Below are 17302 nucleotides of genomic sequence, written 5' to 3' on the forward strand. Positions count from 1 at the left end.
GGGCAATTAAGCTAATGCATTTAGGATAGAGTGCTAAATGAGAGCTCATAGAGCAGTGATCTCATATGTGGTGTGTGTGTTCTAATGATTGAGATGTCAAGAAACAGGGTGAGAGGAGAGATACATGTCAATCTGATTACATATGCACAATGTGGTTTTGGGATTATGGAAGGCAAAAACTAGGTCTGTTTGCATGACGCAAAAGTATTGAGTTATAGGACTGGGAGGTTCAATTGTAAGTATTATTATTTATTGGCATCCTGTGCTTGCTTCAGCAGCACATGTACTAAAGTTGGAACAATAGAGAGAAGATTAGCATGGCCCCTGTGCAAGGATAACACACTATTTACTGACAATCCCTATGATACCACAGACATGCATCAGAAAATATTCTCTACCATAAATATGAGGCTGCCACTGCCAATGTATTACTAAGTGTTAATCTAATTCCAGAATACATTTTGGCCCAAAATAGGCTCAAAATACATTTTAATCCAAGTATGAATGATATCAAGATCCTTCTAATCCCAACTTCTTTCTTATAGGAGAGAATTATGGTACTCAAGTGGACAAAAAAAAAATGTCCATCATAGTTTATACTAACAGATGTTTCTAGAAAAATTCCAAATCAGTGAAAACCTATAAAAATAACCAACTTCAAAGACTTTTAACAAGCAAGCCAAAAATAAGAGTATTATGAAGTGATTGTTGTTTGTTTGTTTTTTTAAACAATCATACTATGAATCACTTGGGACAGGATAATACAGTAGTCATAGTAGATGAGGATGAATGGAGAGGAAACAACTCACCAGAGAGAAAGCAAATACTTACTAGACCAAGAAACTATAAAGCTGCACAAAGGAGAACCCAGAGCCTAACTAAGAAAATAAGCAGGAAAAAGTCAGCAGAAGGCAGAATTGGTTCACTCTTGCCTCTAAGACAAAGACTTCAGGGGAACTGAGTGCCTACTCAAAGCATCAATCACTTCCAACTGGGAATCCCTATTGAAATATGTAGACAGTAAAGTGCCCAGCTATCCTGGTGACTTCCTTCAGAACCCCTCCTCCTATGTCAGTCTGCCAGCTGCCCAACAAATTAAATGACACATGAGGGAGTTTAGTGCACAGACAGCCTAAAACACGGTTGGTTTATCCTGAATTTTTTGAAAGGTGCATTTCCACCTTTCCAGTTTACATCCATGTAAAATTATTAAAGTGTAAGTGTATTGCCTTGAAGATGATTATATAAATGAGAATTTACTAATTACATAGTATAATATAGACCACATCTTCCACATAATAAGTACTCTAACATTTCTTTATTCCAAAGCAGAACATCTAAAACTAAGCTCATGGGCTTGGTTAAAAAAATTCAGCCTTTTTCCCACAGTATTCAAGAGCATTCAGAACACTTGATGTACTGGTTTTAGTTGACTCTGAGGAAAGTACACATAATTTAGTATGGCCCAAACTCTTCCAAGAGTTTATGATCTCTAGACTTGCAGTATGAAATATTTAAGAAAATGAACCATCAATTTATTCACTTATTCAATAAGCATTTATTGAGCACATACTATCAGGCATGGCACATTTCTAGACACTACAGATAGAGATAAAAAGCTAATGGAGCTTACATTTGGTGGGCCAGAGGTAATTATAAATAACAGTATGAGGAATGTGAGAACACATCAAAAATAAAACTGTAGCATATTGCAACCAACTAAAGTATATAATTTGTCATCATATCTTCAAACTATCAGAGTAGTGTTAGGGCATAAGTAAACTGGGGACAACAAAAATTAGAAAGTGCCTGCTGATCAGACCTGGGGAAGAAAGTGCCAGATGTGACCTTTGCCTTGACATTTGCAAAGCCTCCTATTATCTTATCCTGACAATAGGTTACAAGGTTTGGTTTTGAGAACATTCCAAGATGTAACTTTAAAAACTCAAAATAACTTGTTATTCACTCCCAAGACCTTTAGCACTTTTTAAAAATTCAATTGAAGAGGTTAAAAGGAAATAGCAAAATACAGAAAAAGAAAAATTGAACTATGTCAAATCATTTCTGGAGGTAATTATAGACATGGTTTCAGATATTTGGCATGTCTGTTTCTGGAAGTTGTAAACGGTTTCAGCAAAAATCGAGATAATAGGATATAATGCTAGGTTTGTTGTTGTTTTACATCAGATTTGCTCATATCATAACATTTTAAGTAATATTTTAAAATATTGATGTGAGGGACTCTGTAAGTAGATATAAAACCTTATTAAAAGCCTTATTTTGTTTTATGGAATGGAAAAAAATTGGATATGCTTTTTTGGTTGCTCTTTCTTTTTAACCTATAACCAGTTTCCCAAAGTAGATCAGAACATGATAATCAACTCAAGTACTTAATTGACTGATGTAAATTTGGTTGCTACTTCTATCAATTTTTGGTCTCTTCTTTACCTCTCCTGTCCCCCCATGGTTTCAGAACTTTTCTTTTTCACAGCCAGATGTTTTAGGACTCATCTCCCAGGTGCTAATCTTAAAAGTTAGGGTGCCCAATGTGGAGCACAAACCCTTTTTGCTCCTCAAGAAGCAGCTCTGGGTTTTGAGTTCCCTCCTGATTGTGGGTCACCACACCAGGGGGTGGGATTTATGATGAGACTGTTTCTCAGCCTTTCCTATCCACTTCAATATGGTTTCCCTCAGGATCCCTGGGTGGCTCAGTGGTTTAGCACTTGCCTTCAGCCCAGGGTATGATCCTGTTGTCCTGGGATCGAGTCCCACGTTGGGCTTCCTACATGGAGCCTGTTTCTCCCTCTGCCTGTGTCTCTGCCTCTCTCTCTCTCCCTGTGTCTCTCATGAATATATAAATAAAATATTTTTAAAAATATATGGTTTCCCTTTCACGTACCTGATGCGAAGGGGGCTGCTTTGCCAGTTTTTTTTTTTTTTTACTTTAGGTTCTCCCCCTGCCCCGAGCAAATTGTTTCATTGATAGGTATAGAGTTGGTGGTTTCTGGGTCTTCCTACATCATCATCTTGGACCAGAACCTTGAAATTGATCTAACGTTACTTCTCTACATTATTTCCTGCTACCTTTCAAATTATCACTTGGATACTTTATTACAATGCCTCTTCATCTCCTATTAGTGAACTGATTGTTTATGAAAAGATAAAATAGCTATCTCATCAATAGGAATCTTTTCTCTATGCCCCTCTTTATACAAACATTGCATTTTAAGCACCTTAGCCAACACTAATACCTATAACATCAGTCAGCACTGATGTTTTACTTTTCCTTTTCTTTGGAGGCATTTTAACAGCAATAAAAATAAATGATTACAGCATTCATTTTCCTTTTCCTTGCCTAGTGTGAGTTTTCACTTTCCTAGCTGGAGGCATCTAGGCACACAAGTATCTACAAACTGGCAAAGAGCTGAGTTCTCATTGTCTGCTTCCCAACAGAAGGGAAGCCTATAAACAAAGACAAGCACATTTTTGGAATTTCTTTGTCAAATATTCCTCCCCTCTCCAGCTGAAGCCGAATGAGGAGGATCACAGGCCAATCACTGATGAAGGCCTGAAGCATACTGTAAGAATCCAGGATCAATAATGTGTCTCAAAGTCAAGAGCCAGCTTAGTCTTCTCAAAAGTGGGGTGCTAATCCTAGAGGCCCCGTGTTTCTTAATGGCAGTGCCACCTATATCCTGGGTAGACGGTTGTATATGTCATCTCATACCTTGCTGGGTACTTAACATCTCTGGCCAACTCCTAAATGCCAATAGCTCTCTCCAGTCATCTAAACAAACAGAAATGTGACCAAACATTTCTAACAGGTGCCTAGGGGGTTGGTGTCACCATCAGGTATGAACCACTGTGCAAGGCCAACTGTGATACAGTGATAATGATGCCTGGTAGAGAAATCAGGAAGGCAGGTGGTAAGAAGTAATAAGTGAGCAGTCGGAGATAGCACAAAGACTAAAGACCTTAATCTCTGATAGCTTGTAATGCTAGCTCACACAGGGATAGCCCAGAATGTGATCTAGGATCACTGAAAGCTTCCAAAACAGGGAGCATACTCCATCTTCTAGGCTTTTTAAATGTCTTTTTCCAAATAAATATATTAAATTTATAATGATTTGTCACTCTTGTTTTCATATTTGAGTTACCCTTATAGGATGCTGGTTGCTTTACAGAATTTCTCATTGACTTCAAAGGAATGGTAGCAGCCTTCGAAATGAAAGGAAACATTTACTACTTTAAGCCTCATGTCTTCAAACGGTATAATTCTCCTTCCTTAAGGAGACTCCCAAAAACTACACACAAATAAAATGAAGGATGTCAGTACCAAACTTCCTACAGGAAATTTACAGCATGCTCCTCAAATATGTCAACTCCAAGCACTAAGGAAAACAGATTCTTGGGGAAGGGGCTTATGGCTGAAACCAAAAGAAAGGCAGAAAGGAAAACAAAAATGCTGTGGAGCATGTCTGTTCCTTCCTAGAATTAGGGATTTGGGGTTATTGTTTTTTGTTTTGTATTGTTTTTTCTCCCTACAAGTCAAAAAGTGACAAGACATGAGAACTCATACAAGGAGAATAGGAAGGTTAAGAATAGATACTGCAATGGTCATTTGTGATAAGTAGGAGAGGAATCAGAGGAGTGTTGAGACAGCACCTGAGGGCCCTGCAGCCCCAGAGAAATGACTGCTCAGTCCTCTTTTCAGTGACTGTGAATGATTTAAGATTGATCTTTGAAATTTGCAGTCTTATTTTCAAAAATGTTTTTAATACATTATATTTATCTTTATTCCCTTGCAAACAGTAATGGCAGGGAGAGGTATATGATCTGTGTGTCTGGATTGGCTCTTTCTGGGCACCAGAGTCTCGATTGGTTTATTTAACTCAAATTCTTCTCAAGATAACAAAAGATTTTATGGAGGATGAAATTCACACTCCTAAAAGAGAAATATATACAGACCTTTAAAAGAGCTCTTACTGTTTACCTATCAGCCCCCATTCTTTGATTTCTCCTCACTAATTACTAATGATGATGTTGCACCCACCCTTAACCCATGTGGATGTTGGAGGAAAAATCTGGCAGCCGCAATTCTTGACCCAAATCATCAGTGCCAGGATGTTCACTGCTTACTTCAGAGAACTTATTTAAATCATTGTCATACTCAAAATGCCATTAACTTAAGTGACTGAATTCTTATCAGATTTCTTCTGGAGGCCTGTTTCTTTCATTGCCCTCAGCAGAACATAAGCAACAAGTGAGTGACACTAAAATGTTCTGTGTCTGGGTGTGCATTCACCCTGTAGAATATGTGCTTTGTGGCATTTTAAGTCCTTTTGGCAGGAAATTGTAAATTGTGCAGAAACGTAGGTACCCTAGGACTTCTTGTGGCAAAATATTATGCATTAGCCTGGCACCTATAAATCCAAAGAGTATTGCTTAACCACTTCATTACAAGTATTATGTTGAGAACAACAGCACATTGAGTAGTCTAAGCTATTTACACATAATGATATATACATTTTAGAGCATATTTATCCCCCCAAATCAAAACACAAGACAGGATACTGCCTTCCTTGCTTATCAAATAAAGAATTCCATTGCTATAGACAATGATTGGAGGAAAAAAACATTTAATTTCAAATGGCCTCATAATCTGGTTTTAGACAGTTATCTTAGTCAAGCATTTTCTGGTTAAAATTGAGCCATTTTATCTTTAGACTATTAAATCTTACAGTTATTGACTTGTCTGAAGTGGGAAAAAAAACCTTTATGGTCTCTATGCAATCATTGAATTTTAATTTATAAATAGAAGGTAAAAAAAAAAAATCCAAATGGTAAAAAAAAAAATCCAAACCTGGATTGAATAAAGATAAACAAAAATAAATGATAAAATTATGTATAAGAATCCTCAGAGCTATTTAAGCATTTTAGCTTTAGGGTTTAGCTGGTTTCCTAGGGAAACTCAAAAGCAATGTGAGCAATGGGTAGCCATTCAATGTAACCTTGATCAACAAACTACTAACTTGATTAACAGACTATATATATATATATATATACATACATATATATACATATATATATGCACACACACTAACTCTACATCCATTTTCAGTAATACTTTTTAAATTACTCAATACATAGATGTTAGTACTGCTTTAACAAGGTTTTGTTCTGCTCCTAACCTCCATTTTTCATTTTCATTAACAAATCTAGATGGCAAAACAGAAAACAGCCATTAACCTCATAAAGACCAGCACTCTAGCAAAAGTTGTTTACATACTGGAGGGAAATGATTTTATCTGAAATGACTTTGAAAAGTTTTGTGAGTATTCAAAGAACAATTTAATAAGCCAGATTTCTGTAAGCATCTATTGATTTTCTGGCATGTACAAAGGCAGACAGGGGGAGAAGACAATAGAGAATAATGTTTAATACCATAGAAATCAAATAAGGACTTTAATTCTTGCTTCTGCATATTACTGGCCCTATCAGGTTGGGCAAATTGCTTAGTTCCTTAAAGCCTCAGTATCCCTATCTGTAAAAGGGAGATAAAATATACCTCATAGGATGAGCATGTAGCACAGTGTCTGGCACATATTAAATATTCATTACCATAACTCCTGCTATTAGCTGTGAAAACTACCACCACCATTCCATCAACCCTTTAGGAAACAGTGTTCTAGGGAAGGATTTAATGATCCACTGGCCAGAAGGACTAAATGGATTTTCAAGTCATTACCAGAGACAAAACACAAGCAGTGACAGAATGATATTCAACAGATTCAAGAAAAGATACTCCACTTGGAAATTCAATTAAACAAACTCCACAAATATTTATGAGTGTCTACTATTCACTAGGTAAAATGTTTGATTCTGGAGATTTAAAGACCTGAAAGACAGAGATTTGTTCCATGGAGCAAAGGCTGGAGAGAGGAACTCATAAACATCAATCCCTTAGAGGAGTGTCAAAAGAAAGGAGGAATCAGCTTAACCCTGGAAGGTCATGGAAGGCTTTAAAGAATGGGCAACATTGAAACACAACCTGAGGGTAGTTGCTAGGGTGCAAAAGGTTTGTATCATAAATCTCTGTCAATTGCCTTCTTTTGCTTCTCCCAAGGCAGTTCCTAGGGCTACTTTCAAATTTCTTCTGGAGAACTACATTTTTATAATATAGGATAAATATGTACCTGTTGACTATCAAAGAAGAAATAAAAACATCATTTTGTCATGTATCTCCTAGCAATCTATTATGTATGGCTAGTTAATGTGTAGGAAATAGAAAGAAAGTGGTTAGAAGTTGTTTCTGTCAAAGGGAGATTCCAGACCCTGTACCTGTGTTGGGAAACATAAGACCATTCCCATGCTTACCCTCAAACATCTCTTGGTGCCACTGTCAGAAATGATTTGGATGGACTACAGCCACAGCTCATGAAAATATATTTGTACATTCTCTGTATGATATTGGAATATATCTAAAAAAAATGGTGTAACATGAAGGAGCCAAGCCACTTCATTTGCTAAGCATTTGTCATACCCTTAATTGAGCAGTTCACTTGGTTGGCAACCAATAATCTGCAGAAGTGGAAAACACAGTGTTCAGGAGAGGATAATAAAGAATGCCTAATGGAATATATTTGTGTCCATTAGTCTTCACATTTGACCTTGTCAAACACAATCAAATCATCAATGCAAATGATGAAGCATGTTAAACCATAATTTTGGAGGATTTATCATAAAGCATGGTTTATATGAAACTTTTTAAAAATATTAATCTTTAGGTCATTTCAAGTTTCTAAGAAGTATATATGCTCAAATTCTCACTCAGATCTCACTGTCAAGTGACCCAACAATGATACTAGAACAAAGAGAATAAATTTCCAGTAAGGAGGAAGAGTTAATGTAGACTCTAAACCATGAAATTTTCTTTTTCCATGTATTTTCAGTTATACAATGTCCAATTCATATTTTAGGTTCTGCTGTGCAAAAGATATGGAGCACCTTCAAAAAAAGACACTAAAAAGCACCATCTGTTCACGTTGAAGAAAAAAAAATTAACTTCTTAATCATAAAAATTGCTCTCCAAAGAAGTAGACTGGAAACATCCGGATGTGAGGTTATAATTTAAAACAAAAGCAAAACAGCCTCCCTTAAAAGAAGTGAAATGCTTAATTCAAACTTACTGGATAGCTGATAATGAAAGTGAAAATGCTGGCATCTATAGATATTGGGAAGTCTTGGGATTTGAATTTTATCACTGAGCATCTGGTTATATTCATACTTGGAGAAAATCTTTAAGTGGCAAAAATTCATAAAAAGTCTAAAAGGAGTTTATTACAACTGGGATGCCTCTATTAATTCTATATTCCCTTCTGATGTGGATTATATCAATTTCCACTGGTGACAACATGTTAATACAAAAGTTTGAGGCTTAATCTGATCCAGCCTAGCCCACTTACCCAGGATAAATAGAATAGGCATTAAATAAGGTTTTCATTAAATCAGGGCAATAATTATAATCTACCAAGTATCACCCTTTGATTGCTACATGTGGAAAAGCTGAGTCTTGAAGTTAAGTTACTTGCCCATGTGTCATGTTCCTAGAAATCAGTGAAGTGGGAATTCAAATCCAGGTCTATTTGCCTCTACACCCTATGTTTTTGCCTGTAGTAGATTGTCTTCTAGGTTAAAACTAAAGGGGTTTGTCTGTCTCCATTTTTTTTTAAAGATTTTATTTATTTATTCATGATAGTCACAGAGAGAGAGAGAGAGAGAGAGAGAGGCAGAGACACAGGCAGAGGGAGAAGCAGGCTCCATGCAGGGAGCCCGACGTGGGATTCGATCCCGGGTCTCCAGGATCGCGCCCTGGGCCAAAGGCAGGCGCCAAACCGCTGTGCCACCCAGGGATCCCTGTCTCCATTTTCTTAGCATGACCACTACATCTGATGTAACTAGTATCCATGATTATTAAACTGCATTTAATTAATTCAAATCTCCCCATATTAATCCATTACCTGAAAGACTATTTCTGGGAGTTGAAAGTTTCTCTGAAATAATATTATGAATAACAACAGCGGCAACAATAGTAAACCTTTAGCTCTCTTATTCATATTTTTCTTTTTTCTTTTTCTCCCTCCACGATAGCCCATTACGGGTTAATTATCAAACAGGGATTTTTCTTGTTAATGTATTTTATTATTTTTTAGACTTTTTTGCAATTCCAGGAAAAGAGGCCTGTTTCATCTTAGCTTCCCTCCTGCATCTCTCAGTCTGAGGATCATCAGTAGCTATCTTTTCCTCCTTCATGCTTCCCAGGAATATCAACTAATCCTGGCTGGCTCTGTCTCATCTAAATCCTTCTGTCCTATGTTCAATATGGAGGAAGAAACGGTAAGTAAGAAATGCTTCATCCAGAGCTTCAGTTTTGATCCCCTGACCAAGCATGCCTTGACCACAGCTAAAAAGCTTCTGAAGTGCATCTGGATGACTGGCACAACTAAATTTTAATGTCTTCCACAGAAGAGGGAAGGTGGGTAATCCATGTCTCATATCTTTGACTTAAGGCCTCAAGCGTCCCAATTCAAATTCAGAAGTTCTCTGGAGTAAACCACAGGATACATTAAAGTTCTATATTCAAACCATAGATGTTTATTTAGATATTTTTCAGGGGTCTAACTATTGTGGTTTATCACTAATAAAGATATAAAAAAGAAAAAGACATTGATCCTAATCTCCATAGTTACTTAAAAAGGCAAATACTATAATGCTATGGAGTCTAAGTGGCAGCCAGTAGCAAAGAGAACAAATGCTATTAGAATATATTAAATGGCAACATTATCAAGAGCTGTGGAAATCTGTGAAGGCTTGGGGAATATTAACTGATCATATTATAATTAACCATTATTAGACAAAATGGGTATTACTATAGACAAGAAAAAAATGGAGAGAACAGAAATGAGACCTTTGTGAGACTTACCCCACTACTGACACTGTCAGAGCATAGAAGGGCAAATAGCAAATGAAATAATAATAATAATTTCTCATATTGATTAGTGCTGACTGTATGATAGGCATGATGCTAATTTTTTTACCACTCCATAATTTAAGAATTACTCTCTCTTGTTAGAGATAAACAAAATAAAGCTTTGAGAGATTAAAGAACTTGCTAAGAACATGGAGCTAGTAAACCCTGGAGGCAAGATTAGAAATCTATGAACAGTGGAGGTCTTCCAAAGCAAAGCCCTTATGGTTAGCCATGATGTTGAGGGAATTGAGGTGCTCAAGAATGGCATGTATATCCACCTCCTTTGTTTTGATTCATCCATCCCTGACGCGGGGATTGATCTAAATATCTACACAAAACTCCTGCTTGTCAAGACATAAGGCAGAGGGAAGCAAACCATGGTGACCCCCAAGGCAGTAAGATTCTAATCCGACCCTAAATTTACCATTGCAACCTTGGTATATATTATAAACTCAGTTTTCTCAAAGATACAAGGATAGTGAAATGAAGCAATACTGTGTGGTGGAAAGCCCTAAGATAGAGCCTTATGCACCTGGGTTTAAATCCGAGATCTACCACTTATTAATGATGTGACATTGGGGGAGGGGGGGAATTCTTTAATGTATCTGAACTTACAAAGTATAGATAATGATTTCTCTATAAAATTACTAAAAAAAAAAAAAAATTACTATGCAGATTAGAGGGGGGAAAAGTCAGTTGCCTAGTAGTATCTAGCACAAAGCCCAGGACTGTAATCCCTCATCTGTAAATTTCACAGCCAAATGTAATTTGGAATTCAGAGCATGTATGTGGATTTTAAGAAGGTCAAAGAGGCATGCACCATATATTACTTAACACCCCAGTAGAGTGTGAGATGGTACCCCAGAATTAATTGTTTTGCCATGAAATATATGGATTCTCACCACAGTAGAGTGAATAAAGACCATGAGTGAATAGCTACTTAATACTTCTGGTTGACTTTTGTTGCCTAACTAATCTGCTGAAAACTTATCAAATTCTTTTTATTTTCTAGATAAATATGACAATGTTAATAAATGGAAATAATTGAAGGGTATAGGATTGATTTAGCTATTGTTGCAGTATCTCTAAGCCTTTTTTTAAAATTAAGTAAAAAAATATTTTTAGTACTTCTTTGAATATTGGACATGTGGTTAGGATACTATATAAGAGTTCAATAACTGATAGCTTCTTTCTTTGTGCTCCAGAGAAGTACAAAAGATACAAGTTACCTATTGAGTGTCAGGCAAATGATTAATTGTATCTTAGAGTGTTCAGGTCCTCCAGGACACTGCATTTGGGGATGCTGATTAGTCATATTTTTATAAAAACCAGAGTTTGAGTAAGAAAGTCACACTAACAATTCTCTATCAATCTGTTCTGTGCTTTCTTCCCAGAAGAGATGTAACAGTCCTTGTTCATCTCCCTCTGCCCTACCCTCAACAATTTTCCCCAAGTCCTGAATATGCCTGAAAAGCCTTGTCAGTATGCTTTTCCTGCTGAGTCTAGACTCCTCTTCACTCCCACTACACTGAAGTCATTGACAGGAAAAGCCAATGACAGCCAGATCTTGACAGATCATGCCCAACAGTTTCAGTACAAGCCCACAGGGGCTTTACTGAAGATCTGTCCCAGAGCTGTCTGTCTTTTCCATCTGGGCTGCAGACTGAGCTGAGGAGGGCAGAGGCATGTTCCAGGGCAGGGCACATGCTGGACTTCGGAGGCCAGTGTGCATAGAGAGTCTAGCCATCCTCGCAAAAACTCAGCACATGTCACATGCTGGGGGGCAGAACAGCGGGTGTGCTGTCTGGAGGTCTCCTCCTGGAATGCTGGTTGCCTAGCAACAAGATCCTGCTTCTCTCCAACTTCAATTCTTAAGGCTCTGGCTTAGTCACTTGTGAAACCCAGAATTTTTCTTGCCATTCCTCACCCAGATTCCCAGAAAATACAGGCGCTTCCAAGCTCTGTATATTGTGGCTATTTTAACCAAAGAAATCTTGGATTTCCTTTTGGCATCCTGGCTGTAGTTCTTACACACCAGCACTTCCCTGCAAGTTTTAAATATGCTATACTATAAATATACTAAAATAATAGTTTCCTTTTGAACATATGTGCATATTAGTAAAAGACTGAAGGTTATACCCGAAAATGACAGCTTTCTCTTCATGGTTGGAATGTGATATATTATTATTTGCTTATCTGTATTTTGAAATTACCTATAAAATGTGCCTTAATTTTATTATAAGGATAAATATTAACATGATATATGCTGGGAGTATTACTATTAGTCAACATTCTAAATGTATACAAAGTAATAATAAAGGAGGAAACACATGCACACATACACAGGACACCATTTCAACTCTGTACATGGGATAAAAATGAAAGGAAAATATCATTGAATAAAAAGAGTTCCATTTAAATGAAGAGAATTCTCTTTCAAATTCTGTAAATTTTAACTTTGAAAAGTCTTAATAAAAAACATTGTAACATTGGCATATTTACAGCCATAGGCTTAAAAATGCAGAAGAAAATTATCTGTATCATGCCAGTATGGGTCTGGTGGGCAGATTTCAATAGCAAAAAATTAAGTGTTTTTGAACCCAGAGCTTTTCAGTCAATCGTCTGTTCAGTCACTCAAAAATCCTGTCTATATATCTACTTTGTGCTAGACACATAAAAACACTGTGGATACGTATCTAAAGCAACAGGTCCCTCAAGGAGGTCATACTGAATCAAAATTCACACTGAAAAGAAAAATAGCATCATTTATTACAATATCTGTTAAACCAGGTTTTGTGGATGTTTCCTCTGGATCTTGGAATTTTCTATAATATAGTTAAGTTTGCATCTATTTGTATAATAATCTATTTAATTAAACAAGATTTTGGGGATCATCTTAATGATACTCTATAACTAAGTACTAATACATGACTTCAGAATCTATATTAATGCTTGTGATTATAATTGCATGTACTTATTTGACTGTTAGGATGAATGAGTAATGCATTTAAATATAAATGCTTTAGAATAGAGGCCAATTGGTACATGGGATACTTACCAATATGAATATTGACAAATGGTCTGAGAACTGAGTCATCTTAGAATAAGTGGTAAGGTATGGTCATGCCAAATTCAAAAGCTGTTAGAATTGTACTTAAATTGTGAGTAAAGATTGTTTCAGCAAAATAACATTCCTTCATATTAAGTAAATGTTGTGAATATTCATTTCATCTAACTAGAATGCAACTCTATGGGAGAAGGGGCTTTATCACTGCTAAATCTCCAGGGCATGGCTTATAATAAATGCCTACTAACCATTTGCTGACTGAATGAATAAATGAATGAATGAAGTATTTTTAGTTTATATTTGTTTTCTAAATTAATGTTTAATAGTTGAATAAAAGTTATGCCTCTTTTATGCTGATGTGTTCAAGTAATATCTCTGTAATAAAAATAATAATACCAATGACTTATGCAAATTTTTATCCTTTAAAAGAAATCTAAATATTTAAAGAGTGTTGCCAGTACTTTAAAACTACAGGATTAAAAAAAATAAAAAATAAATAAAACTACAGGATTAATCCTAACTCCTCCTCTGTCTGTAATGTCACTTTCTTGACTTTCTCCCTTCTACTTTTGGTTCTTGCCAATTTCTAGTTCAAAATTCCCATGTGCCCTTTATTGCTGTCACTCCCCTGCACCTGCCAGCCCTAGCTCCTTCCCCATTCACCTTCATAACCTAAAGTGGAACAATAAGAAAGAAAGAGAAAATACAGAATAAAGTAATTTTTTGGATCTAAGAAACACTCCAGTGAAGAAAGAGACTTTGGAGTTATAGAGAATAGGATCCAAATTCTAAATTCACCATTTATATATTACCTTTCAGAACTTGAACAGGCCAGTTAAATAGATTTAGTGTTTATTCTTTTTTTTTTTTTTTTTTAGATTTTATTTATTTAAGAGAGAGAAAGAGAGAACAAGTGGGGGCGGGGGAGCAGAGGGAGAAAGAGAGAGAAGTAGGCTCCCTGCTAAGCAGAGAGGTGTTAGACACAGGCCTCCGTCCCAGGACCCTGGGATCATGACCTGAGCCTAAGGCAGATATTTAACTGACTGAGCCACCCAGGTGCCCCTAATGTCTATTCTTCTTACCAATCAAATGTTCAATTGTTTAGCACAACACCTGGAAATAGGTATTGCTTCTGGTCATGTGCTTCTGACCACTACTTCTGGTCACATGCTTTAGAAAGCCCCACTCTGACCCTCCTCTAGCAAAAACTCCTCCCCATGCTAAATCTGTGGGATTAAGGACATGTTATCTATCCACCAAGAATTGGACCCTGAATCCTTTGCTCAAACTGTCCTGTTTCTAGATTACACTAGGTCCTAATCCTTATTCTGTTGGTAGACCAGTCCATTGGTATATATACCCCCTAAATTTGAGTGAATGTAAGACTTCTAAGAATGTGCTGAGTGTCTATAATTCTAAGTGTGAGTCTTGAGCTAGTGTTGGAGAAAGCTGATGAGTTGGGGTAAATGTGTAAGTGGGGTCTTAGCCCAGGCAGGTCCATTCTTCCTTTGTCACCTCCTTAAGGCCAGGGATTGTGAAGAGTCTGAGAATTCCCTCAACAAGTCTCACTTTAACCTGACCTTCCATGTTCCTTCTGTAAGATTATGTGAAGTAGATGCACTAAACATATTCATTAAAATCTGTTAGCTTGACTTAGAACTTTTAAATATTTAGTACATGGTCTCCATTTGTACTTTTGCTTCAAGTCCTACAAATATTATTGGTGGAATGACTTAGGACACAATCACTATATACAAGTAGAAGCCATTATAATTATTATACATTGACAAGGGGTTCATATGGCCAATAAGCTTTTACTGGAAACTGTTAGTTTAGAGCACTGCCCTAGGCACATTTTGGCAATATAGAAGAAATAAAAGAAACAGCCTAGGCTTCTTGGTGCTTATGACCTGACTGGATATTATAAATCATACACATAAGAAATTTAAGAATAATCTCAGAAGTGTCTAGAATTTTATGAAACCAATTTTCTGTGAGGGTTATAGAATACAGTCTCAATTGAATTATAGTCACTGGGATTCTATAAATCTATGTATGCAATGCCATCCTTTCTTTGCCTGATTAAATTTTCCCATCTTTCAAAGGCTCTCAAGCCTGGCCTCCTGGGTAAAGCTTCCTGGCTGCTCTCATCCACCCTCTATTGCTCTTCTCTGAACCCTGGTATAGTCAAGGTCATCAACAAAACTTTGGCTTCTAATTATTCTTTAACTGTTTCTTGTTAATTGGTCTGTGTTCCTATGGAGACGATTTTATAGAGGCAGAAATCTTGTCTAGCATTTCACTTATATAATTTTCTCTAAATTGCCCCTTCTTTCCAGCTTGCTTCATATTGTGTGAGAATTGATCAGTCCCTCTGCTATTCTTCTATACAGCTACTGAGGCCTCTAACAGATTCGAAGCTCCATGTCTTAGCTATGCCAGCTTACTTCTACTGACCTCATAAGGAAGAAGGCTCCATAGAGCAGGGTCTATCTCATTCATTCTTGAATACCTCATAAACAGAAAAGTGTCTGGCAAATCATGAGTACTCAACGAAGAGCAACGCACACAGTCTTTAAAGTCAGAAAGACCAAACTAGATTTGAATACTGGTTATTCAAATTATTTAAGTTATATTCAAGTTATTTAAAACTATATAACCAAATATATTTTATATTCAAGTTATAAGTTATATTCAAGTTATTTAAAACTATATAACCAAATATATTGTAAAAACTATACATATATGTATAGTCTAGGAGGTTGAAAAAGACAAGAAAGTAGGAAAGATATAATGAAACCACAATACTATTTTGCACAAAACAGAAGGAGTTAGCTATTAAACATATGCTAGAGGGCCACAAATAGGTTTCAAAGAACCTTAGTTTATAACTGGAGAAAGACAGAATCAGTGACCTGATTCACAGTGACCTTATTTTTAAAAAGACCAAGAAGATCAAGGCTGACTACTCAGGAATCAAATGAGGCCACATAAGTATTTCTTTCCTGGGTTCTCATAAAGGTAAATATGGTGATAGCACATTATAGTAGACAAATGATTTCATAGCTTTGTTTCTTTTACCAGATATACTTATGGCATCATTCCAAACTATATTTCAATAAAGTAGTTTTGGGGGGTTAGTGGGAAATAACCAGTGCTGGATTGAGAGGCAAGTAAATTTAGATAATCTAGGAGTTCTGTGGGGTTTTTAAAGCAATCTTCCAATATTACCATTTCTCTCAGCCAAACTTTAAGTGATTACTGAGTATTGACTAATCTGAAGTTATAGTTTAAGTATTTGGAATTCATCTGTCAAGTTAAGAGCAGAGGTATGTATTTTAATGGCTAAGAATATTTTATGAAATCTGAGAAATCAGGCAGTACATGAAGAACCTGAAAGTACATGTAAGCAGAGCAACTGCCTATTATTAAACTTGAATAACAACTATTAATATTTTTGAATGTATTAATATATTAACGGATATACTGTAGACATCCAGTAAATTCTAATTATGTAGTTGTTCAATTAGGAGTGATCACAGAAAACAAATTGAGAATGAGAGCCAAATTTTCTGTGAAAAGGAAATCTGGAAAGTGAAATATTGACACACTAAATTGTTTAAACCATTAGCTTTCATATACATTTTATATATTTCTATTTTAAATTCAGGAGATATGATCTGTATTATTTTGTACCACCAATAAATTATTCAACTTGTGTCCAAGTTCTACAACAAGTGTGGGTTCTACCAAAATCATTCCAAACAGAGATGAAGATGGAGGATTTAGCCAATCACCCAGATGTGTCTAAATAATTAAACTGTTGTTAAAGACCTAGGGCAGCCCCAGTGGCTCAGCGGTTTAGCGCCGCCTTCAGCTCTGGGTATGATCCTGGAGACCCGGGATCGAGTCCCACATCAGGCTCCCTGCATGGAGCCTGCTTCTCCCTCTGCCTGTGTCTCTGCCTCTCTCTGTGTGTGTCTCTCATGAATAAATAAATAAAATCTTAAAAAAAAAAAAAAAGACCTAGATGTTGGGGCACTGGGTGGCTTAGTTAAGCACCTGCCTTCAGCTCGGGTCATGATCTCCGGGTCCTGGGATCAAGCCCCACTTTGGGATCCCTGTTCAGTGGGGAGTCTGCTTCTCCCTCTGTCTCTACCTCTCCCCCTGCTCATGCTCTTTCTCTCTATCTCTCTGTCTCCAAT

General features: G+C 36.5%; 1 protein-coding gene and 1 non-coding gene across 17 annotated transcripts in view; one reads left to right on the forward strand and one right to left on the reverse strand.

Annotated features, from left to right (window-relative positions):
• DLG2 (discs large MAGUK scaffold protein 2) overlaps nt 1-17302 on the reverse strand; it is a 1531179-nt gene that overhangs the window by 1304243 nt on the left and 209634 nt on the right. The gene's annotated exons all lie outside the window — the stretch shown is intronic.
• LOC112932348 (U6 spliceosomal RNA) lies at nt 263-369 on the forward strand. The gene has a single exon (XR_003237458.1). It is a non-coding gene; the product is annotated as a U6 spliceosomal RNA (small nuclear RNA).

This window comes from Vulpes vulpes, chromosome 11 (genome assembly GCF_048418805.1).
Source record: "Vulpes vulpes isolate BD-2025 chromosome 11, VulVul3, whole genome shotgun sequence".
Classification (NCBI taxonomy): Eukaryota; Metazoa; Chordata; class Mammalia; order Carnivora; family Canidae; genus Vulpes; species Vulpes vulpes.